We start from the raw sequence: 24,320 nt of genomic DNA on the forward strand, positions 1-24,320 counted from the left end.
GAATTCAGCCCCCAGCTCTCCTTCCCAAATAATCAGCGATGGTAAGACAGTGGAATTCTAACCTTTTTAAAAGGACTTTGTGCAATCAGCCACAGATGTTACTACAGAGTGGCTCCTGCTTACAAATGAACGGGGTCACTACAAAGTCCTATATAAAATAATTATGTTAAAATATCAAAGCAATAAAAACAACAAAAAATATTTTTTAGCCTGTTATGGAAATGTATTGCCATATTTGGCCGTGTAGTGAAAAACACAAGCATTCCCTAACACAAAGAGCTGGTTTGCATGTAACAGTAAGCGAAACTATGGTTTTCCACAGTCACAATTGTGAGGGTTCTCATAACCCTCCCTAGTCCTCATGCTGGGGTGCTCCAAGCCATATTTTGGTTTAGTGCATAATCTAAGAACAATCCTTGGTGACAACTTGTTGTTTGTCTGGAGCTAGAAAAACCACAGTCCCAGGTTTGGGTGTCACGCTAGGCCAAACCATGGTTTAGCTCATGAGAGCACAACAGCACAAGAAACGGAACAAAGCAGCCATGATCTCCTCTCCAGGATCCCACATGCTCACACATTCATGTTAAGCCATAGTTTAGCTTAGCGTTACATCTGAACCAGCTCATTATACAGCCACGAGAGTCAGCCAAGTGCCGGTGTTCTTGCAACATTGTAATGGGAAAAACCACAAGGTAGAATTGTCCCTTCTTATTGTCCCTTCTTATGTGAAAGATACAGAAGACATCTTGGTTGGCAGGCCCAGCCTGGTCAGTTTTACCTATCCTAATCATGATTGCATAGTATATCCGATTCAACTCAAAAATCATACGAATGATCAGACCTGCCTTTTCCCTCCTTCCCCTTTCCTCTCCCTTTCTCCTCCCCTCTTCCTTCTTCCGCCTTCCCTGCCCACTCCAGCCCTCCGTCCCTCCCCCCCCCTCAGTCAGTTTTACCTATCCTAAGCATGATTGCACGGGAGTAAATCCCACTGAACTCAATAAACATGCAAACGACCACATCTGTCCTTCTTCTCCCCTCCCCCTCCTGCCTGCTCCCATCCCAGTCCTCCCCTCTGCCTTTCCACCCCTCCCTCCTTCCCCTCCTCCCTTCCCCATCCCCTGTGGTCAGTTTCACCTATCCTAAGCATGATTGCCGTGTGTGTGTGTGTAAATCCCACTTAACTCAATAAGCATGCAAATGATCAATCCATTCTCAGCAAACTTGCACAGGATCCCATTTCTTACCTCCCGGATTAAAAAGCAGAGAAATTCACTAATAGACAAAAAAAACCTTGCGGTTTAAGAATGTATCTATAGCCCACAGCTATTTCTACCAAACTTTAAAAAGCAGGGAAATTGGGCGCTATAGTGAATGCACCAGGGGAGCAGGAGACCTGAACTCGTCTCTGAGATATTGTACTGCTCTACAAAGTTGTCAAAATGCAAACACCATTTGGGTTGGTCTTTCACAGTCCAATCCACTTCCTGTGTAGCTTGGAAGAATTTGGTAACATGTGCCTCTGAGCATATGGTGAGTGGTGGCAACACCTGCGATCTCCAAAGATAATTATATTTTTCTATGTTTGTTGGTGTTCTTCTTACATTGCTTCTTTCCTGTGTTACTAATGTTTCTACAGAGAATGTGAACTAGAAAATTTTATTTCCCGCACTGTTCATCCTAGAGGGTTTTTTTGCTTATTAGTGAATAATGAAATACATGGAGAGAAGTTGGATGTGAGAGCTGCAGGTTGAAATCTCCACTCAGTCATGGAGATCCCTTTATTCCCTTGAGAAAGTTGCTGACTCTTGGCCTAAACTCCCAGAGTTGCTGTGAGTCTCAAACACTACTCTGATGAAGTCCCTTGGAAGAAGATGGAATTTAAATGTACAAAATGTATAAGGTATTGTTTCATATAGGAGGGGACTACATTTTGTCCATCAGAAATACAGGTGCTCCTGAAAAATTCTTCCATATGATCTGAAAAACAGATGGAAGGGAAGAACCGCCCACTGTGGCCTTCTTAATGCCCCTTAGTGTCTTCTAGGTAGGGGGTATCCCTAACACAGGAATGGGGAAGCAAGCTGTGGCCCTCTGGATGTTGGATGGACTTCAATTCCCATCAAACCCTCCCAGCATGCCCAATGATGATGGATGATGGGAGTTGACAACCTCTGGAAGGCCACAGTTTCTCCATCCCTGCTGCAGCCCTTCCCCCACGAGTTGCACACATCCTGCTATACGCTGTTTTTGGACCGCAGAATAACCCCCACCATTTTCTCCAACAATAGCTGAGGCTGACAGTTCCAATTTCCCCTGATTTAATTGATGCTGCTCCAGGGGCAGACTTGTTGGGATTCACGAAAAGGCCTGTCAAACCATTTTCAGTTGAAATGAGCAAGGTTGCAGAAAGGAGCAAGCTGAGCAAGAGGTGCCTTGACCAGAATTTACAAACAGAGCAGAAAAGTAGTTACATCTTAATCTACTGTTCATCCTTAAAGTGCATTTATACAAAACGTCTAAAGAGTCTCTTCACCTGGCCAGATACAAAATGTCTAAAGACTGTTTTCACACGGCCGGACACCTGGAAATAATAATATCATAGGATGTCATGTCTCCATCTGGCATACGTGCATACCACCGAAGTCCTCCAGTGCTTCTGCACAGTCTTTGAGAATCAGGTGTATGCTGGAATTTACTTACATGCTTATGGAGCTCACCACACGCTACATCAAATGGTTGATTATGATGGAAAGAGAGAAGCTGGTCATGCTGTGGGCAATAGGCTGCCCAGGGATACGCCAACAAAAGTTGGGGTCACCGCAAGGGGAGACCCCACAGGGGATTACCCCTGTGATATCTTTCTTTCTGGGTCACCACTGGGGGGGAAGGACTTCACCCACATGAAAGTAGCAGATAGGAGGAGGAAGGATCCTCCGTGAGAGGCAGGGAAGTGGAGAGCTCCAACGGTGAGAGCCTAGGAGAGGAGAGGAAAGTTCCCAGGTGAGAGCTGGGAGGGTCTGTCATTTTCTGTGAGGGCGGGAGTGAGGAATTAAGCACTACTTTTGAATAGATAATACATTACGTACTTGTACCTTGTTTTTGTGTTTTATGTACCCTACTCCTGATTTTCCTCTTCCTTATTTCTTAGGTTGCTGCTGTTATATGGGTCAGTGGTTCCCAACCTTGAGATCGGGATCCCCAGGGGAGTTGCACAGAGCCAAGAGAAGAATTTTTTATTAATTTAAAAAGTAATTAATGGCTGGTCTGTGCACTACCAACTTGCAAGCATGCACTGCATGTGCATGTAGCCGTTTCTGCTCCCTTTTCTTCCTTCCAGGTGGTACAGGCAGTTCCCACCATACAGAGAGCTGAGCTGCACAGCACTGGAGTGAGTACATCAAGAGAAGGGGCCAGCTGGGCTTACTTAAGCTCTAGCACACACACCCTTTTTCAGCAGCAATGATAGATTGAGCTGACTGGCTCTGGCTGTAGAGACAAAGGGACCTCGGGAGGAGAATGCCTGTCAAAAAATAATGGGACAGAGTCCAGGAGCATCCCCCCATGAATGCACACCTGGGTACTCCTTAAAAATTTGCTGTATAGTTAACTTAAAGTACAATGTATACATGTTTACTCAGAAGTAAGTATTTTCATATTTAATGGGGCTTACTCCCAGGTAAATCAAACTGCAGTAATCAGACCAGACTAAGATTCTGTTGAAACTTTGAAGCTGTACTACTTTTTTGGGGGGAAGACATGGGGCTTTATAGTACAAAGATGAATTATTCTGATTAAAGGAAATAAAATTTATGTCTATAATAGAAGGATTTAAGCTGCAATCGTAACCAGTCTACTTAGAAGTAAGTTCTATAGAATTTAATGGAACAACAGCCATATGAGGTAGGCTAGGCAGAGAGTTAGTGGCTGACCCAAGGCTGTAAGTCAGCAAAATTTTAAAAAAGATGGATAAAGTAAGTTTTTAAAATGTGCGTACCATGGGCTGTGAAAAAGACAAATAATTGGGTATTAGAACAAATTAAACCAGAACTATCACTAGAAGCTAAGATGATGAAACTGAGGTTATCCTACTTTGGACACATAATGAGAAGACATGATTTACTGTAAAAGACAATAATGCTGGGGAAAACAGAAGGGAGTAGACAAAGAGGAAGGCCAAACAAGAGATGGATTGATTCCATAAAGGAAGCCACAGACCTGAACTTACAAGATCTGAACAGGGTGGTTCACAACAGATGCTATTGGAGGTCGTCGATTCATAGGGTCGCCATAAGTTGTAGTCAACTTGAAGGCGCATAACAACAACAAATATGTTCATTTTAAATACATTTTCAAAATATTGAAAGTTGCCCAAATTATGTTGTTTTTACTCTTAACTTGAGTTCTTTGCATGGTTTACGGTTGGCATTGGGGGAGAACAGGGCTCATGTGCCTTTAACAACTGTGTGGCAGGCAGAAATTGAACAGAAATTAAATAAAGCCTTTTCTACCATGGTTATACAACGATAGAGAAAGCTTCACCTGTTGACATTCTGTATGTTAAACATATTATTATTGCCATATGCAGCTTCCTGAGCCAAGTGCTGAAGAGGAGGCATCACTGTATACAGGTGGAACACTGAAAACCAGACTCTTAGAATCATAGAATAGTAGAGTTGGAAGGGGCCTATAAGGCCATCAAGTCCAGCCCCCTGCTCAATGCAGGAATCCAAATCAAAGCATTCCCAACAGATGGCTGTCCAGCTGCCTCTTGAATGCCTCCAGTGTCGGAGAGCCCACTACCTCTCTAGGTAATTGATTCCATTGTTGTATGGCTTTAACAGGACATTTTTCCTGATGTCCAGTCAAAATCTGGCTTCCTGCAACTTGAGCCCATTATTCTATGTCCTGCAGTCTGGGGCGACCGAGAAGAGATCCCGGCCCTCCTCTGTGTGGCAACTAGGGTTGCCAGGTCCATGGCCTCAGTCTGATCCTGTATCTTTAGGAGAAGAGGAAGTCAGCCAAGTGCAGGTGTTCTTGCAACTCAGTTCACACACTTGTTGTCTTTGCGGACTGGTCTTGTTTGCCACAAGCTTCTCCAGCTTTTCCCGCTACCAGATCAAAAAACAAACAAACAGAAACAAATATAACAACATTAATATTGTTGTGACATTATTCTGACATCTTTGATCTAAACTCACTGAGCCGCAAAAACTGTATCTGCCTGATGTCGGGAGGAAACCACAATTTTTTAAAGACCGGAGGATGAGGAGCATAATCCACCCCCAAACTAAGCACCTTTAAGGAGTAAAGATGCTGCATTGTCACCGTTGCAATCTTAAGCATATTTACTACAGTGTAAGTCTCACTACATACTTACTTCTGAGTGAACACATGCAGGCAGGCTTGCACTGTGGATAGTGCAACCCCTCTACATGCCTACTCAGAAGCAAGGAAGCCCCATTCACTTGCATGGGACTTACTCCCAGGTAAAGTGTGCATGTATAGGATCACAATAGATCCCACACTGGCACGTGTGACCCAAGCATGTGCAAGGCGCGTTGAGGGTGTGTGTGTGAAGAAATCCCAGTCACACCTAAGGGTGAGGTTGGACAAGGACATGGAGGAAACTCTCTTGGCTCTGGACTCTCCCCTCTCATCGTGCAAGGCAGGCAACAAGCAAACATACAGAGACAACCTGCCATTTCTCCTCCCAACAGTCTCCCCCATTCACAAAAAGAAAAGTAAATAAAATAAAAAATAGTCTCAACTCTTAAGAAAGACTCAGACTCACAATGTGGCCACCTTTTCTCATTCTTTCTCCAACTGTCAGTTCAGTCTCCAACTGGGAATCTAGTATTTTTAACTTTTTATTTCTGCATCTCTGTATTTTTTAATTTTTAGAAAATGCCCAGTAAATACAGCACACATAGAATCATAGAATAGTAGAGTTGGAAGGGTCCCATAAGGCCATCAAGTCCACCCCCCTGCTCCATGCAGGAATCCAAATCAAAGCATTCCCAACAGATGGCTGTCCAGCTGCCTCTTGAATGCCTCCAGTGTCGGAGAGCCCACTACCTCTCTAGGTAATTGATTCCATTGTTGTATGGCTTTAACAGGACGTTTTTCCTGATGTCCAGTCAAAATCTGGCTTCCTGCAACTTGAGCCCATTATTCCATGTCCTGCAGTCTGGGGCGACCGAGAAGAGATCCCGGCCCTCCTCTGTGTGGCAACTAGGGTTGCCAGGTCCATGGCCTCAGTCTGATCCTGTATCTTTAGGAGAAGAGGAAGTCAGCCAAGTGCAGGTGTTCTTGCAACTCTGTAAGGGGAAAAACCACAAGGTGGAATTCTTCCTCCTCCCTCCACAACTTTTAAAGATACAGAAGACCTCTTGGAGGCCGGGCCTGGCAACCCTAGTGGCAACTTTTCATGTACTTGAAGAGTGCTATCATATCTCAGTCTTCTCTTCTCCAGGCTAAACATGCCCAGTTCTTTCAGTCTCTCCTCATAGGGCTTTGTTTCCAGTTCCCTGATCATCCTTGTTGCCTTCCTCTGAACCTGTTCCAGTTTGCCTGCATCCTTCTTGAAGTACGGAGAACAGAACTGGATGCTGTACTCAAGATGAGGCCTAACCAGTGCTGAATAGAGGGGAACTAATATTTCACACGATTTGGAAACTATACTTCTGTTAATGCAGCATAATATAGCATTTGCCTTTTTTGCTGCCACATCATACTGTTGGCTCATATTCAGCTTGTGACCAACAACAATTCCAAGATCCTTCTCACATGTTGTATTGCTGACTCCAAAGGCCCTGGCATCAACCAGGCTCTGTTAACTACTCTGGGTGGTTTACTCTTATCTCCTTCCTTTCATTTCCTTCAGAATATGTTAACAGTTATTTATATTGTTATTTACATATTCACCCTTCTAGTGAAGGGCAGGCAATCAGTGCCATCATCATCATATTTATTTTTGTGATGAATAAAAAGTGACATTATTTCACATTTCATTATGTATTTTAAATTAGCAGAGACTAAAATTACAACAGTTAGCATGTGGAGGGCGTTCCAAAAAATTTTGAGGTTACAAAGGGGGTCTCATACTTGGGACTCACTGATATACGTATTATACTCTACAGTTGTATCTAAATTTCTGTATTTTGTTATATATTCTTATAATTTCTTTAATTTTTATGGTATACATGCTATGCTAAGCATTGGCATATATTGTTTGTTGTTTTCTATGCTGTAAACCACCCTGGGATCTTTTGATGAAGGGTGGTATAGAAATTTAATAAATAAACAAATACATTTGTAGTGGCAGGTGCACATATTTCACATGTGAACTAGCCCTTGCTATTACTTCTGAACATAAGACTCAACCCAGCTCTCAGACAGGCTCACATGTGCACAGATGATGCACAGGCAGGTGCATGGTGATGCTTATCTGGGTTCCACTAAAGTGAAGGAATAAAGATATGCACTGAACAATATTCCCTGCTGTTTTGTTGTCTGTTTTCATTGGTCATGTCTCCTATCATTTGGAACCCACATGTAGATTTCAGTCTTCCATCTGTGATGCAAATTGTCATTTGCTTTTTTAAAAAAATAATACAGTATAATTGTGTTTTGTTGTTATCTCTGAGCTACCTTAAATGTAATGTATAGGATTACAGCACAGTCCTATATATGTCAGATATAGGTCTTTATGGGTTAAGTGTGTGTACAGTAGGGCCCTGCTTTACAGCGTTCCGTTTTACGGCGTTCTGCTGATGTGGTGACTTTCAATTAGGGGCAATTCCCCGTTTTAAAGCTGATTTTGCACTTTTGCGGCATTTTGCGGCATTTTCACGTCATTTTCGTGCGACGTGACCCATTATAGTCAATGGGTTCCACTTTACGGCGATTTTCACTTTACGGCAGGGGCCTGGTCTCTAACCTGCCGTATAAGCGGGGCCCCACTGTAATAGCTTGTCAATTATATTCATACAATAGGGCCCCGCTTTTTGGCGTTCCATTTTATGGCGTTCTGCTGATGTGGTGGCTTTCAATTAGGGGAAATTCCCCGTTTTAAAGCTGATTTTGCGCTTTTACGGTATTTTTGCGCGACGCGACCCATTAAAGTCAATGGGTTCTGCTTTACGGCGATTTCTGCTTTACAGCGGGGGCCTGGTCCCTAACCTGCCGTATAAGCGGGGCCCTACTGTATGGATTTTATCTGCTCTTCTTGTCGTCGTGTTTAAGTTTATTGTAGTTCTTGGTTTTTAAATTTTTATTGTACCCCAGCCTGGGGTCATGTTGTGATGAAGAGCTCAGTTATAATATTTTAAAGTAATTAATTAATTATAGGAGGGCAGGCCAAATTTCTGAAACAAACATCATCAAGCAAGTCTGCTTTCAGGACAGTGTCACATAAGGAATCCTTCACACATCATAGCAGTAGTGTGGGTGTCATTTACCCTTGGCTTATGCCATAACATCTAAAGGCCCAACACTGGGTGTTTTCCACCTGATCATCACCACCTGTGATCTCAGCCAGGTGATAACTGCATGGGTAGGGCCTAACTACACTACTCCAGCCATATGGCATTGAAATGCTGTAGCAATGCATGGAAATACCTGTTGGATCCTGACCCGTGTTGTTTACACTATTGCCCAGTGATTGGTGGGGAGTGGATCAACATTAGTCACTTACTGATTAAGGAACAATTTTGGAATGGCACAGTAGTAGGCATGGCCAGCTCTACCATTAGACAGAGTGAGGCAATCAGTGTTCAGAGGCAGCAGCCCCTGGCTGTTCCTCTTGAGCCCCCAGCCATTCCCCTCTGTTGCCATATGGCCTCTCCTGGGCACCCTAATCTGGCCTGCTTCCTCGGGCGTAATGGAGAATGTGATCCCATCACCAGTGCTGAAATAAGATTCAGCTGCAAGCCCAGGTGGCTTCTGTCCATGGAATTGGGAGGGAGTACCAGCTTGTCTGCATCAGGCAGAAAAATGGCTTGCCCCAGCACTAGTAACGGGCAGTGCAAGGAGGCAGAACAGCTATCCAAATTGAGAGAGGGGGTGCCTTTGGTCTAACCTCACCAAGCTCAGCTTTTTGAAAGAAAAAAGTTCAAGAGATATACATATCCACAGTGTGTGTGCTACTTTTGTGGTTCTATGGAATATTCATAATCAACATGCCTAAATGCAGCAAGGTATTGCTGACGTAGGTTTATTTTATGCTTATTCAGTACCCTTCCATTTTGGTTTCAACAGAGCACGATTGTACCTATATTTCCAGCGAGGGTCATCATACTTCCAGTGTCTCTAACTTTGGAAACTATTAACTATCAACTATGCCAACAGTAAGTGTTTTTTTTTTTTTTTTTTTCAATAATTTTTATTCAGATTTTCATAAAACATACAAGACAAAATCATAAAACATTCAAAGACAAAAAACAAAATCAAAAATAGTTAAACAAAAAGAAAAAAAGAAAAAAAAAAAACAAAAATAAAAAATAAAGAGTAAAATATTGACTTCCCATTTGTCAAAGATCAAATCAGTTATAAGTCTATAATATATAACAATCCTGTCTCTTAAGTCATATTATAAAATCACTTTCCTCCAGTAGTTATCTTACTTAATCATCAAATCTCATAAACATTACTTTATTCTTTCCACAAAAAGTCAAAGAGAGGTTTCAATTCTTTAAGAAATATATCTATCAATTTTTTTTTCCAGATAAGCATATCGATTAATCCATCTCATTACTAATTATGATAATCTTGTTGTCATAACCATAGTCAAAATAAACATTTCAATTAATCCATCACATCAGAATCTGTTAGGTTCAGTAATTTCAGTAGCCATTGTTCTATTATCCCTATTAGTTCCATTTTCCATCTTCCATCTTCAGTAGTCTTGTTAAGTCCAGTAATTTCAGTATCCAATCTTCCATTATCAGTATTCCATAATAATCTTGCTGTCAAAGCCATAGTCATATAGTAAGAGTCTGATGGGAATTACCTCTATCCCAAATATTTTCTTGCCATCCATTCTGAATAGGTTGCTGAAATACTGCTGTAAAATCATATCTCTGTTCTTTTTTTCAAAATACACTGGGTCATCTCTTGAAAGTTTTTCCATTGTCACATGGCTGCAGTTAATTCCATAGATTTTCTCTATATTGGGCTCCATCACATCCTTCCAGTCCAGAAGATTATCCATGCCATTGATAACTTTATCTCTAGAATCTTCATTAATTTCTTCAGAGATAACATTGAGTTCCAAACAATAGATTTTATTTCTAAAGTCCATAGACTCCAAATCTTGTTCCTGTTCCACGTTTGTTCCAATCTCCGGGATCTCCTCTCTCACAGGTACCCCTGTTCCAGTCTCCAGGGTCTCCTCTCTCACAGGGACCCCTGTTCCAGTCTCCAGGGTCTCCTCTCTCACAAGGACCCCTATGTCTTTAATCTCCTGTGTCTCCAAACAATAAATTTTGTTTCTAAAGTCCATAGACTCCAAATCTTTTTCCTGTTCCACGTTTGTTCCAATCTCCGGGGTCTCCTCTCTCACAGGGACCCCTTCCAGGGTCACCTCTCTCACAGGGACCCCTATATCTTTAATCTCCTGCTTCATTTTACTCAATTCAATTTTCAGCTCCTTACAACCCTGTCGCAGGTTTTGTTTCGTTATCTCAATCTCATCCATTATTTTCTGAAACATAGTTATTTCCAACTTCTCAGCCACTTTCTTAATTGCCATTTTAAAAGAAAAATATAGGAAAACCACTTCTTATTTCAGCAACAATTGGGTTAATACTCCAAACTTGGTGACATCACAGTATAAACAGAGCAGACAGCCTTATCTCTCCATGCTTAAATAAACAAAATGCAGTTCCCAGGATCGAAACAATTAATGGCGGTCGTCAGAAAACAGATTCGTCAAAATAAAATAGACCAAAAAGAGAGTAGTCTCAAACAATATAATATTCTTCAAAATAAAAATCTGGAATAGAAATCCCTCTTCTGTGTATATCTTTAGAATGCAAATCCAGGACAGCTTTTTGCAACAAAAACAGAGATAAGCTATTAATTAGTGAGTAGCAGAGAGAAGTTATGGCTCCCCAGTGAGATGTCAAAAACCGATCAATCTGGCAAATCTCTTTTAAACAGCAACAATTTAAGTCAAGTAAAAGAAAAATATAGAAAGAAGGGTGCTTGCCTGTTAGTGCGTTCTCTCTTAGAAGATAAGATGAACGTTCGCTTTTCCAGATAGAGCTTGTTGTTAAAAATCCGTCCCACCTTCGTCGGCTGGACCTCGTCCCATAAATTAATGAGATCTGGTCGTCCCAACAAAAATAGGCTTTGAGGTTAATCTCTTCGTTTCTCCCTACCCGGGAGAAGTTTAATCAGTCAAAAAAAGAAAAAATCTGACTGATATATCTGAATAAGCTTCTTTTGAGGCAGGAGCCCGTCTCAAAAGCAGGCACAGGCTAAGTCACCCTTCCCGGAAGTCCCAACAGTAAGTGTTTTAAAAGGCTGGAGCAATAAGCTTGTTAGTATTCAGCCAGATCTGAATGTGTTTAGAAATGCTTTCTCCTCTGCTCTTTCTTTTGACTTTTCCTTACATTAGCAATGCAAAGACGATCTCTTTCCAAATATTGGTTTGTACTGCTGTGCAAACAGAATTGTCACTTAAAGACTAAGACTTAGTTTCATTCCTTGTCTTTGTAAACAGAGACAATTCAATTAATAAAATTCACCAGGGAACAATACTCTTGTTTTTTCAGTTGTCTTGCCAAGGGTATTTTATAAACTTGTTTTTAAATTACCCTACATTGTGCAGATGGACACTCTCTCTCACACATCACACCATTATTCTTCTATTCTAATGTTGCGTAATTATAGGAGGCTTTTGTTCAGCATCATGGGAGCTTTCCTGTGGTGTCCTGCAAAGTTCCATCTTGTCCCCCATGCCATTTAATATCCATATGAAGCCACTGGGAGCGGTCATCAGGAGAGTAAAGAGTCACCAATATGCAGATGACACTCAGCTGTATCTCCCTGTGCCATCCCAATCAGGAGAGGCAGTTGAGGTGCTAGATAGGTGTCTGGAGGCAATGATGGGCTGGATGTGGGCCAAGAAACTGAAGCTGAATCATGAGAAGACAGAAGTGTTATGTGTTCCAAGTTCCCAAGTCCAGGAGATGGGAAGACAGCCTGTTCTGGATGGTGTTGCACTCCCCTGGAAGGGGAAGATTCGTACCTTGGGTGTATTCCTCAATCCAGCATTGTCACTGGAGGCTCAGGTGGCCTCAGTGGCTAGAAGTGCCTATTTCTAGCTCCGCTACCACCCCTTTTGGACAGAGATGACTTGGCAACTGTACTCCATGATCTGGTAACTTATAGACTGGATTGTTGCAATGCACTCTACATAGGGCTGCCTTTGAAGATGACTCAGGAACTTCAATCGGTTCAAAATGCAGTGGCCAGATTACTAGCTGGGGTTCCTTTTAGAACTCATATAGCCCCTGTTCTAAAACAGTTGCATTGGTTGCCAGTCTGTTTCCAGGCCCAATTCAAGATGCTCATGTTAGTGTTTGAATCCCTAAACAACTTTGGCCCAAAATATCTCAGAGACCATTTCCTTCCCCACAGACCCTCTCGGTGTTAAGACCAGCAACGGAGGCCTTCTTGGTAGTTCTACCACCCTCAGAAGTTCAGAGGATAGTGGCCTGGGAGAGAGCTTTCTCTATGGCAGCTCTTAAGTTGTGGGACTCCCTGCCTACAGAGGTACATCTGGCACCGTCACTGTACAATTTTTGGTGAATGCTAGAAACACACCTCTTTACCCTGGCTTTTGTCACCTGAGATATGTGTTCAGAACCCACCCTATTCTAGTGATTGAAATGTCTTTTGATTCTTTTTAATATTGTATTAACCCGCCCTGGAATCTATTGGTGAAGGGCTAATAATAGTAATAGTAAAAATAAAAACAATAATTTGAATAGAAAAACACTCAGGCCATTGTTAGAAACAACTAAAACATGGGAAGAAATATCAGTAGAAAGAACAAGTTTTGAAGTGGTTTTGGTGCTTTTGTTTGCCGCCCTGGGCTCCTGCTGATCAAATAATAAATAAAGAAATAACAATAATGCTATTTTCTTGTGGGGGGATGAAACGCTAAAAGCAGTAGAGAACAAAAAGTGACCTGACACAAAACGGAACTGGGTACCAGTTTGCTGAAATGAGAATCGAACCAGCACCAACAAGCGGACTACATCCCTAGCCAGTTTATTGACAGGCAAGTGCCTCCCCCCTCCCATCTGTCAAACTTGGCCCACAAAGGGATGGGAGAGATCAGGTTTGCCACCCCTGACCTGTGGAGACTGTCCATAGTCTTTCTTCCATGTAAGTCCCCATACTTTTAATTGCACTGTGGTGTGCTAAGTCATACATGCAGGAAAATAATAATAGGGCATGGTGCCACGATTTTCCACTTCACTCATTACTTACAGTGGGGTAGCCAAAATAATAACAACTCTGCTTTGCTGGACCCTGAACTCTTGCCATGAAGAACCCTCTGCTTGGGCCAAAACTCTCCCACTGCTGTAGCTATCATTTGGAACTGAACACTGACGACATAATTCCATCACATTCATTACGCTGATTGTTGGTTGGCTAGGATAGAGTCTAGGACAGCCTTTCCCAACTAGTGGGCCACCAGATGTTGTTGGACCACAATTCCCATCTTTCCTGACCATTGGCAATGCTGGCTGAGGCTGATGGGAGTTGTGGTCCAACAACACCTGGTGGCCCACTAGTTGGGAAAGGCTGGTCTAGGAAGACAAAAACAAGCAAACAAACCCACCCTCTAACCAGTAAATGGTGGTGTCAAAGCAAGGGGAAAGGATGACAGTGTGAAAAAAGTGAAGACATCAGCATTTATTTATTTATTTATGGGATGGGAAGGAATACTTCAGTCCCACCGGAAGCAGTACTTTCAGCTCAGAAACTGAATTGGGAGAACATTCTATGTAGCCCATGCTGAAATGCTTAACATGGTAAAAAATGCTGTCTTCTGGCAATCGCCAAAGTGTAAGACTAGACCAAACTATAGCTTCTGTCTTTGCTTTCTGAAGCATGCAAAAATTTAGAAGCTGCTTTCGCCTCAAAGTCTTTTTGTACACTTTGTGACTTTCAGCAGACACGTCCGTTTGAAATTACAGCTGGAATAACTGAACTTTATGATGGGAGATGGTAGCCCAGGTGAGAAATGAAGACTCTGGTGTGAACTTGGGATAATTGCCTAAGACTACAAGCTGCACCTGATGGACTGAATCTTCAGTACATCAAAATCGTATAGAAAACAAACAAGAAAGAATACTACATTTACAACTATATTCCAGGTTTCCTTATTTTCTGCTCTGATTTTGGGGTAAGCGAGAGGTTCATTTAGTGAATGTGATTATACCGCTAATGTACACATTCCATCAAGGATTTGTGTTGCTATCTCACACTTTCTAGTGCAATTATGCACTCACTTGTCTAACCACAAAAGTCCAGTAACAAAAGTGATGGGAAATTGTACCGGAACGTGCACGATAACAAGTAGTTGGCAATGTCATGTATAACCTCCACAAGAATGTTTCAGGATGAATGCTTAATAAAGAGGTGATACCATATAACCTTCTCACAAGTTTTGTGGAAACATATCAGCATGAATGTCTATAAGCAGCCAATGTGGAAGATCCCAAAACTATGGTTAAAACCTGCCTTTGATTTATACTACAATGTTAATGAGAAATCATAATAATGGTATTCACAGCAAAATCATGTTTACACACACACAACAGCAACAGGGTACTGTGTCCTTTTCCTATGCAAAGATTATCTCAGCAAGAGAAATCTAATGAGTTCAACAGCCTTGAGGCACTGGCCAGTCATGCAGAAATTCTACCGTTAGTACTCAAGGACTGTAATTCACAACCTTGGTTGGTACTTAAGGATTGCAATCACTTGCTTTAGATCAGGAATAGCTAATGTGGTGTCTTCTAGATGTTGTTGGACTACAACTGTTATCATCCCCAGCCGGCATGGCCAATGGCCAGGGGTGATGGCAGTTGGAGTCTAGCAACATCTGGAGGGCACCATGTTGGCTACTCCTGCTTTAGATGAACTGAACAATGGGACTGCTCTGCAGTAAGCAAGTGGGTATATGTACCATAATAACAAGCCTGCAGCCAATTCTGCTAGTAGCGCTAGTGTAACATCTTGGGCTGAAGGGCCATGTTACAAAGCAGGAAGCTATCAGTTCAAAACTGCCTCTGCCATAAACTGAGATTCAGTCCTTCACCGACAACAAGGGGATAGTAATTAAGGTCTATTTTACAGGGTCGTTGCAAGGAATAAGGTCTATTTTACAGGGTCATTGCAAGGACCCAGTGCCTGCAGGAGGAAGGGGAACACCACCATCCAGGGAAGGAGAGCCGTTTGCTGCTGCCTGCCTGCCTGCCTGCTTGCTGCTGCTACTCGGCTACCACCACCACCACCCCTTCCTGGTTGGACTTCTGCTCCGCGGGGGCCACGTCTTGCAGGCCCAGGCCCCAGGTACTCAGCCAGCTGTTGCTGATTTCTTCCACCTGTCCCTTCTCTGGACGGGATACATAAGCTGGCTGGCTGAGGTGGCTCCTGCTTTGCCTGCTTTTTTGTGGGTCTTGAGTCATGTGCCTGGGAGAGAGGGCTCAGAGCCAAGTGGGGAGATTTGAGGGGCCCCTAATTAGTGTAGTGACGGGTAGAGGGAGATATGGCATTGTGAGGAGGACTTGCCAGGTAAGGGGAATGCGGCCCAGGCAGTTCACATCTGTGCCTTGTTCCGGTCCTCCCCACACCCCCAGATTTGTTGGTTGCCCTATCAACCAGCTCTCAGACCTCCGGATGCTGCTCCTAAACGCAAGATCAATGCATAATAAGATCTCCCTCGTTCATGATTTAATTGTGGATGAGGCAGCCGATCTGGCATGTATATCCGAGACCTGGGTGGGTGAGCAAGGCGGAGTCAGTCCCTCCCAGCTATGCCCACCAGGGTACCTGGTTCAGCATCAGGGTAGACCTGAGGGTTGGGGAGGAGGGGTTGCTGTGGTCTATAGGAGCTCCATCTCCCTCTGCAAGCACCCTGTCCATGTGACTACTGGTCTAGAGTATTTGCACCTTATGTTGGGTCAGCAGGACATACTGGGAATTCTCTTGGTGTACCACCCACCCCGCTGCCCAACAGACTCCCTAGCTGAGCTGACGGATGTGGTCTTGGGTGTACTGTTGAGATCCCCCAAACTGTTGGTTCTGGGGGATGTCAACATCCATGCCGAGGCCACCTTATCCGGGGCGGCTCAGGATTCCATGGTCTTCATGACAACCATGGGACTGTCCCAATATGCCATTGGCCCAACACATGTAGCAGGGCATACTCTAGATTTGGTTTTTTAAACTGGAGTTGGTGATCTGAATGTGGGGGGCCTTACATCAGTCCCTCTGTCATGGACAGATCACTGCTTGCTGAAATTTAGACTTACAGCAGCTTTTCCCCTCTGCAAGGTTGGGGGACCTATTAAGTTGGTCTGCCCTCAGAGACTAATGGATCCGGATAGTTTCCAAAGGGCTCTGGGGAGTTTTCTGGCTGATAGGGCTGGCTCTCCTGTCGAAACCCTGGTTGAACTGGAATACAGAAATGACCCGGGAGGTTGACATGATTGCTCTTGAGAGCCCTCTCCTGTGTAGAGCTCGTACAGCTCCATGGTATACCCCAGAGCTGACAGCGATGAAACAATATAGGAGACGGCTTGAGTGCAGATGGAGACGAACTCCTAGTGGATGCAATTATACACTGGTAAGTGCCTATGGTAAGCTGTATTTAGGGGCAGTAAGGGCAGCAAAAAAACAATATTTTGCTGCCACTATCAAATCATCAATCTGCCGCCCAGCGGAGCTCTTCAGAATTGTCCGGGGGCCATTACATGCTGGCCCCAAGGACATGGTAGAACCATCTGAGGCCCACTGTAATGAATTTGTTAGGCACTTCCAGGATAAAATCTTTAGCATCCTCCAGGACTTAGACTCCAGTGTTATAGCAGGTGAATCAAGCAAGGTATCAAGAGCACAGCCTTGTCCCGATTTCTTGAATGAGTTTCAGTTGATGCAGCTTGAGGACATTGATAAGGTGCTTGGACTGGTTTGTGCAACCACTTCTGTGCTGGATCCTTGCCCTTCTTGGCTAATAAAAGCTAGCAGGGATGGAACAGCCAGCTGGGCCAGGGAAGTGATTAATGCCTCTCTGCAACAGGGGGTGGTCCCTGGCTGCCTGAAAGAGGCGGTAGTGAGACCACTCCTGAAGAGACCCTCCCTGGACCCAGAAAATCTTAATAACTATAGGCCGGTAGCAAATGTTCCATTCCTGGGCAGGGTCCTTGAACGAGTGGTTGTGGGCCAGCTCCAGACACTCTTGGATGAGACTGATTATCTGGATCCATTTCAGTCGGGTTTCAGGCCTGGTTTTGGCATGGAAACAGCCTTGGTCGTCCTGTATGATGACCTTTGTCGGGAGAGAGACAGGGGGAGTGTGACTCTGTTGATTCTTCTTGATCTCTCAGCGGCTTTCAATACCATCGACCATGGTATCCTTCTGGGAAGACTGGCTGAGTTGGGAGTGGGAGAAATTGCATGGTGGTGGTTCTGCTCCTACTTGGCAGGTCGGCTCCAGAAGGTGATGCTTGGGAAACATTGCTCGGCACCCTGGACTCTCCAGTATGGGGTTCTGCAGGGGTCAGTTTTGTCCCCCATGCTGTTCAACATTTACATGAAACTGTTGGGTGCAGTCATCCGGAGCTTTGGAGTGTGTTTCCATCAGTATGCTGATGACACGCAGCTCTATTTCTCCTTTTCATCCTCTTCAGGTGAGGCTGTCAATGTGCTGAACCGGTGCCTGGCTGCGACAATGGACTGGATGAGGGCTAAACTGAGGCTCAATCCAGACAAGACTGAGATGCTGCTAGTTGGTGGTTCTTCTAATCGGATTGTGGATGTCCAACATGTCCTGGATGGGGTTACACTCCCCCTGAAGGAGCAGGTTCATAGCTTGGGGGTTCTCCTAGAACCATCTCTGTCATTTGAGGCTCAGGTAGCCTCGGTGGCACGGAGTGCCTTCTACCAACTTCTGGCCTGCTTTCATTGTCTGCCTGTATGTTTCAAGCTCGATTCAAGGTGCTGGCTTTAACCTCTAAAGCCTTACACTGCTTGGGACCACAATACCTGATGGAACGCCTCTCCCGATACGAACCCAACCGTACACTACGCTCAATATCCAAGGCCCTCCTCAGGGTGCCTACTTGGAGGACAGCTGGGAGTCTGGCAACAAGGGAGAGGGCCTTCTCAGTGGTGGCCCCCAAATTATGGAATTATCTTTTTGATGAGCTGTGCCTGGCGCCAACACTGTTAACTTTTCGGCACCAGGTCAAGACTTTCCTCTTCTCCCAGGCATTTTAGCATGTGTTTTTAAATTGTTTTAAATTGTTTTTAAAAGATGTGTTTTTAAATTTGTATATTTGTTTTTAATGTTTTTAGTTATTGTAAACTGCCCAGAGAGCTTTGGCTATGGGGCGGTATATAAATACAATCAATCAATCAATCAATATCAGAATAATTGCACAAAAATACTATTAAAAACAAACAGGGAAGTGCACTAGTTAAATAGTTGCAAGTCCCGTTCACAGTTGTTTAAAACTGTTGAGACTCAGCTCTCCCAGAAGGGGCAGGAGGGGGGGAGGCCTGAGTTTCAGGCGCCTCCGCTACCAGAAGACACAGAAGACTTGGGAGTTGTTGAGTCTGAGCAAGACCTTGGGGGGGAAGGCGAGCCTGAATTCCAGCCAGTTCCCATGGATGGCGCGATCTCCGAGGGGGAGAGCGTGCCGCCCCCAGTTGCTGCTGAGGACCTGTTGGGGGAAGTTCCAGCACAAGTGCCAACTCCTCCCTTACCAAGCAGTTCCCAGGATGCCACCAGCGTGACGCAGCCCCCTGACCTCGAGTCTGTTACTCAGGAGCAGGTGTCTTCTGATGAGCCATTAGAGACACGCCCCCCATCACCTTGCTCCTGCCGCCGCGAGAAATGGACAGGGCAGAGACAGGACTTGCGAAGGAGTCAGAGATTACGATAAAAAAAGTTCCCTACTTAAGCTTGCCGCTTACAGTGGGGAGTTGCTGTGTCAACTTCCTTCATACGCCGCAGAGCATGTCTAGAGTGTAGTTAGGGATTTTAGTGAGTTAGTGCAGGTTTTTCTATGAAGCGCAATGCCTTTGATGTATCCATTACTTTAATAAAATGAGATTTAATTGCACCTGCATCTCAGCCTCGTAGTTCTGGCTCTGGACGGGACAAAAACTTCTTTTGAGTCATATACAACATCAGTCTACTCCTTTTTTGTGGAGCAGTCACCTGGTGAATCCGATCCCAAGGAATTTGTCAGGCATGATACATCAGCAAGAAATGGTGTTATACTGAGAAAATTTGAAGGCTTTTGTAAATGCAGCTTAGAGAGAATAAATATAACTCTCACTATGTGTTTTCACACTCAAAGCCAGTAATACTAGGTGTCTGCAAGCTCTGTAAGCTTGGTCTTATATTATGTGCTAGAATTCTGCCCAATTTGGATTTGGTAGTGAATTTTCCATTCATTAATTAATCTCTTCTCAGTCGCTGAGGATTGGATTTTAATAGTGAATTTCTGCAGCTTTTTTTGAAAATGGGCTTTTTAAAAAAAATCCTTCTTTAAAATATTGATTGAAAGAATAATTTATCGCTATATACTTACAAATGTTGAAATTTTCTTCACAATATAGATATTTTAAAGGAAATATCAACATTTCCTTTAAAATATCGATATTTCCTTTAAAAATATTAATGTCGATATTTTTTCCGAGCAAAAAAAGCCACAGATCAGTAAAAGCAGAACAAACTCGAGTCGATGCCAGCTTGTTAGGCCGACAGAATACTTTTGAAGCAGCACTGGCCAACGGATCCCATTCCTAGCTTATACAGTTATAACATAAAAACAGATTATATTTTGGGAGTATCTGTTGTGATCAATTGGAAATTTGGATCTATTCCCACAATGAAATGTGTAGGCATTCAGAAACAGCTTCTGACCGGCAAAAGAGTTCGTTTTTCTTTAGTTTCACTTTCACTTTATTTTGTTTTGACCAGGAGCCAGGAGATAACATGCCATGGCTCCAATTCAACTCTCATTTTCTTATAATCAGTTACTGTGGAATTGTTACAGAACAGAGACGCAGTGTCTCTATTGCCAGGTGAATAGATTGGGGCAGAGGTCACAGAAACTCGTGTGTGTGTGTGAGTGAGTGAGTGACTGAGAGAGAGAGAGAGAGAGATTGGCCTTTCTAGGGCAAGTCCCAAGCCATTACAAGTAGGCAACCTGTAGCTCTCCAGATGTTGCCAGACTACTACTGCCATTATCCCTGACCACTGGCCATGCTGGAGGGAACTGATGGGAGTTGGAGTCCAAGAATATCTGGAAGGCCAGAGGTTCTCTGCCCCAGGCTAGCTTCTGTTCCAGTCACTGATGCCTCTTCCTCCTATGACTGGACATGAGGTTAAGAAAGCATTTTTCTGAAAGATGCCTGAGAAAGGAAGAGGTTGTGCTGCTGCTTTTATTTTCCAAGGGTATTCAGAGTACCATGAAAGGACTGGATTGCCACCATTCAGTTCATGCCGCGGTGGGTGATGATCTTCACTTCTGTGCAGCACTCTGGGGAACTGAGCAGATGACACAGGCTCCTTCCAAGAGGCACAAATTGAGATAATTGCTGCCCATTCCACTAGCCCTTAGCAACATACTGCAGATATGGAGCAGAGCGAGCGAGCAGGGAATCTGATTATTTCACTTCATGCAGGGTTCATCCCTCCTCAGGTGCTCTACACAAAGTAAGACCATCAATTAAGAAGGGTAATGCATTCAGCTCTATACAAACCAAGTGTATTGGTCTGAGGAGAGGCAAGGTGAGACTCAGGCTGGGTGCCAGGCAAGATAAAGGTAAGATGAGGCAGAACTCAAGCTGCATGCTGTGCTCTAGGACCACTGAGCTCTGATGTTGCTTCAGCAAGAAGTGGTAAAATGGCAAATGCAATTCAGTGTAAACAAATGTAAAAATCTTAATTTCACATCTACTCTCATGGGGTCTGAACTGGCAGCAACTGACAAGGAATGATCTGACAAGGGGTCCATTTTCTTTTCTTTCTTTTTTTAAATTTTAAGTTGGCCAACCTGGTGAGAACTCCAGGCTAGACTATTCTGGACTATGCAAGAAGGTGGAATGGCCCTATAATCGGTCCTATGCTAATATTATGGCACACAAAGATGTAAACAATTATCCCATCTAATGAGGGGAGAAGGCAGAAGTAAATCTGCTGTTCACACAAAGCGTTCTGTCCCTGAACCTTGCATATATCACCAGCTAGTAAATCTTGAGTTGTTAAGCATTTTAAAATATTAATAATAGAATACAGAAACACATGGTAAGGCATTCTATAAACCTTGTATGACATGTGGTTAAATGTGTTACCATACTCTCTTTTCTCCTTCCATTTCTCTCTTATGTACGTTTCTATTCATTACGTTTTGTAAAGTATAACTTTATTCCTATATATATAATGCATGAACTCTTCCAGGGACTGTTTGCTATTCACACTGCTAAACCTTAAACACCATTTTTATATAAGCTCTTATTTCTTCTGCATTGTCCACTTTACCTGGTTGTTAAGACTGAAGAAATAAAGCATGGCAGGAAATTGTGTAACATTTAATATCAGATTTGCTTCTCTGCAACTGACTATGATGTTCCAAGCATCTTGCCTACGTGTCATTTAAAGGAAGACTGCTACTAATTGAATGAGCTGCGACTTGAAGTGTTTGCAGCCCTTTAATAATTCATCTAACATTGCAAGCTGTAAAATACCAGCTGAGCGGAAATGATTCAAAAGGTGGAAATAATCAGTGCTCACCCATAATAAAACACTGCTCCTTTCTTCTTTTGCTTTTGTGATCAGTTAGGTTTTTCTTTCTTTCAAATGTTCAAAAATGACACTTTATCAAACGTGTTCACTCTCAAGGGTTCTACGGCGCTGAAATGACCAATTCTTTTCAAGAAAGAGACAGCCTTACTAGTTTAGTTTAATTTGGTTATATTCAACTCAGTCGTACTCAGAGTAGTCCCATTGAAATTAATGAACCTAAGTCATGCCCATTAAATTCAGTGGATTGTGAACTGTGGTAGCCAATGGCTCTGAGCAACAAAGATTCATTTATTCATTCAACTTCAGTGGGTCTACTCTGAGTAGGACTAGCATTCACTACCACCCTTTGTTGTGGATGTTTAGCTCATCTTTGCTAAAATGCTGAAGACAAGAAGGGGACATTCTGTAATCCTCAAGCCCTAACTGATTAGACAGCAGACTTGAGAATCCCATAAATAACGGGTTAGGATGGTAACTGCTGTATCAGCACAATGACTAACAAACACTGAAGCTCCACAGGTTCTATATCTCCTACCATTCCTGGCATCCAACAACATCTGGAAGGCCCCACATTCCCCATCCTAGCTGCACTGGCCTCAGAGGTGAACTTTATTCCAAACTTTGGATCTATTCCTAGTCACAACTTTGCTTATCTTTCAGCTGCCACAGCTGGCTGTCCACCCTGATAGCTATGTTCTACTTCCACTGTCAGAGGCAGTATGCTTCTGAATACCAGTTACTGGAAAGATGAAACCCCAAGAGGGAAGAGTGTGAGCTCAGCCCTGCTCGCATGCTTCCCATAGGCATGTGATTAGCTGGCAACTGTGAGAACAGGATGCTGGACTAGACGGGCCACTGGCCTGATCAGAGCTTGGGAAAGTTACTTTTTTGAACTACAACTCCCATCAGCCCAATCCAGTGTCCATGCTGGCTGGGGCTGATGGGAGTTGTAGTTTTAAAAAGTAACTTTGCCAAGCTCTGGGCCTGATACAGCACACTCTTCTTATGTTCTTACAGATACATTAACCTTCTCCTAAGAAAATGGTGCTCATGAGAAGAAGCCATCCCTCCAAGAAACCTGAAGTTACAGAGTGTTGAGTGTACTACTCTTGGTTACCTCAGTTGTTTGAACACTCACATAGGGATGGAAAGATCTGTCAGTTTTGGTTCTCTCAGTTTCTCCTTTTTCCAATCTTTATTTATTTATTTATTTATTGAATTCATTAGTCGCCCATCTGGCTGGCTGTCCAGCCACTCTGGGCGACATACAAAATAGGCATACAATACCTAGACATTAAAAATCTAAAAAACAATGAAGATAATCTTAAATTTAGTTCTCCACATTTCTGCAGCAATATGCAATTCTTTTTTAAAAAAAGTCCTCATGAAAATTTTCCAGCATTTTTGTGTGAATTTCTCCTAACACATTTTTGTAGGCAGTTTTGACTAATGCATGCATTTTTGCAAGTAATTTCGTGTGATATAAATACATTTTTGTGTGTTATTTTCACACACCTATTCATTTTCATGCACGCTTTTCCCTAACATATGCGTTGTTTGGTTGGTGAACTGCATTGCAAAATTAGAATAAGGGTCAATTTCAAAGGATGGCAGCGTTTTGGTTTTCATGTCGCTTTGGAAAGTGCAAATTTGATAGATTCGGCTTGAAATGCAAACTGAATCAAATTTCTCCCTCATCCCTCTGTTCACATCATGACACAAGGTAACTCTGAAAAAGAGACTCTGCTGAATCCTTCATTAGAATTGGGTTTGCCGAAGCTCATAGCCTTCAGTTAGTTCAAGCTTTGGTATTTGATTGAACTAATACGGCACTGAGTGTCTACAGACTGTTAGAATTCTGTGTGAGGGATTCAAGGGTATACCAGGAAATTTAAGTTTGTGCAGTTGATGTGGATTGCATTGCTGTGCCGTCCTGGTGCAACAAATTCACTTTAAAAAAGAAGTGGACTTTTTGCTGCCTGGAAAGTGATGGGGAAATGCATTGAAAACTGTGGAATTAACAAATTATTTATGGAAAGAGGTGTAAACACCACACAAGCAAATCAGGATGAATGGCTCATTGTCATTTGTCATATAACCTCCCTGCAAACAAATCAGAATGAATGCTCAATAAAGACTGGATATAATCTAATCTTTGCATAAGCTTTGAGCAAGCAAATCAGTATGAATACTCAATAAAAGGTCATCTGGAGGAGCTCAAAATAATCATAAACCTGGTGCACAATCCGCACTA

General features: G+C 43.1%; 1 long non-coding RNA gene across 1 annotated transcript; it reads left to right on the forward strand.

Annotated features, from left to right (window-relative positions):
* The first annotated feature begins 3,516 nt into the window (after positions 1-3,516).
* LOC133378116 (uncharacterized) lies at positions 3,517-14,359 on the forward strand. The gene is made up of 3 exons (XR_009760864.1): positions 3,517-3,640; positions 9,259-9,347; positions 14,192-14,359. It is a non-coding gene; the product is annotated as an uncharacterized LOC133378116 (long non-coding RNA).
* Positions 14,360-24,320: the final 9,961 nt, after the last annotated feature.

The sequence above is a fragment of the Rhineura floridana genome, chromosome 2 (genome assembly GCF_030035675.1).
Source record: "Rhineura floridana isolate rRhiFlo1 chromosome 2, rRhiFlo1.hap2, whole genome shotgun sequence".
NCBI classification, from domain to species: Eukaryota; Metazoa; Chordata; class Lepidosauria; order Squamata; family Rhineuridae; genus Rhineura; species Rhineura floridana.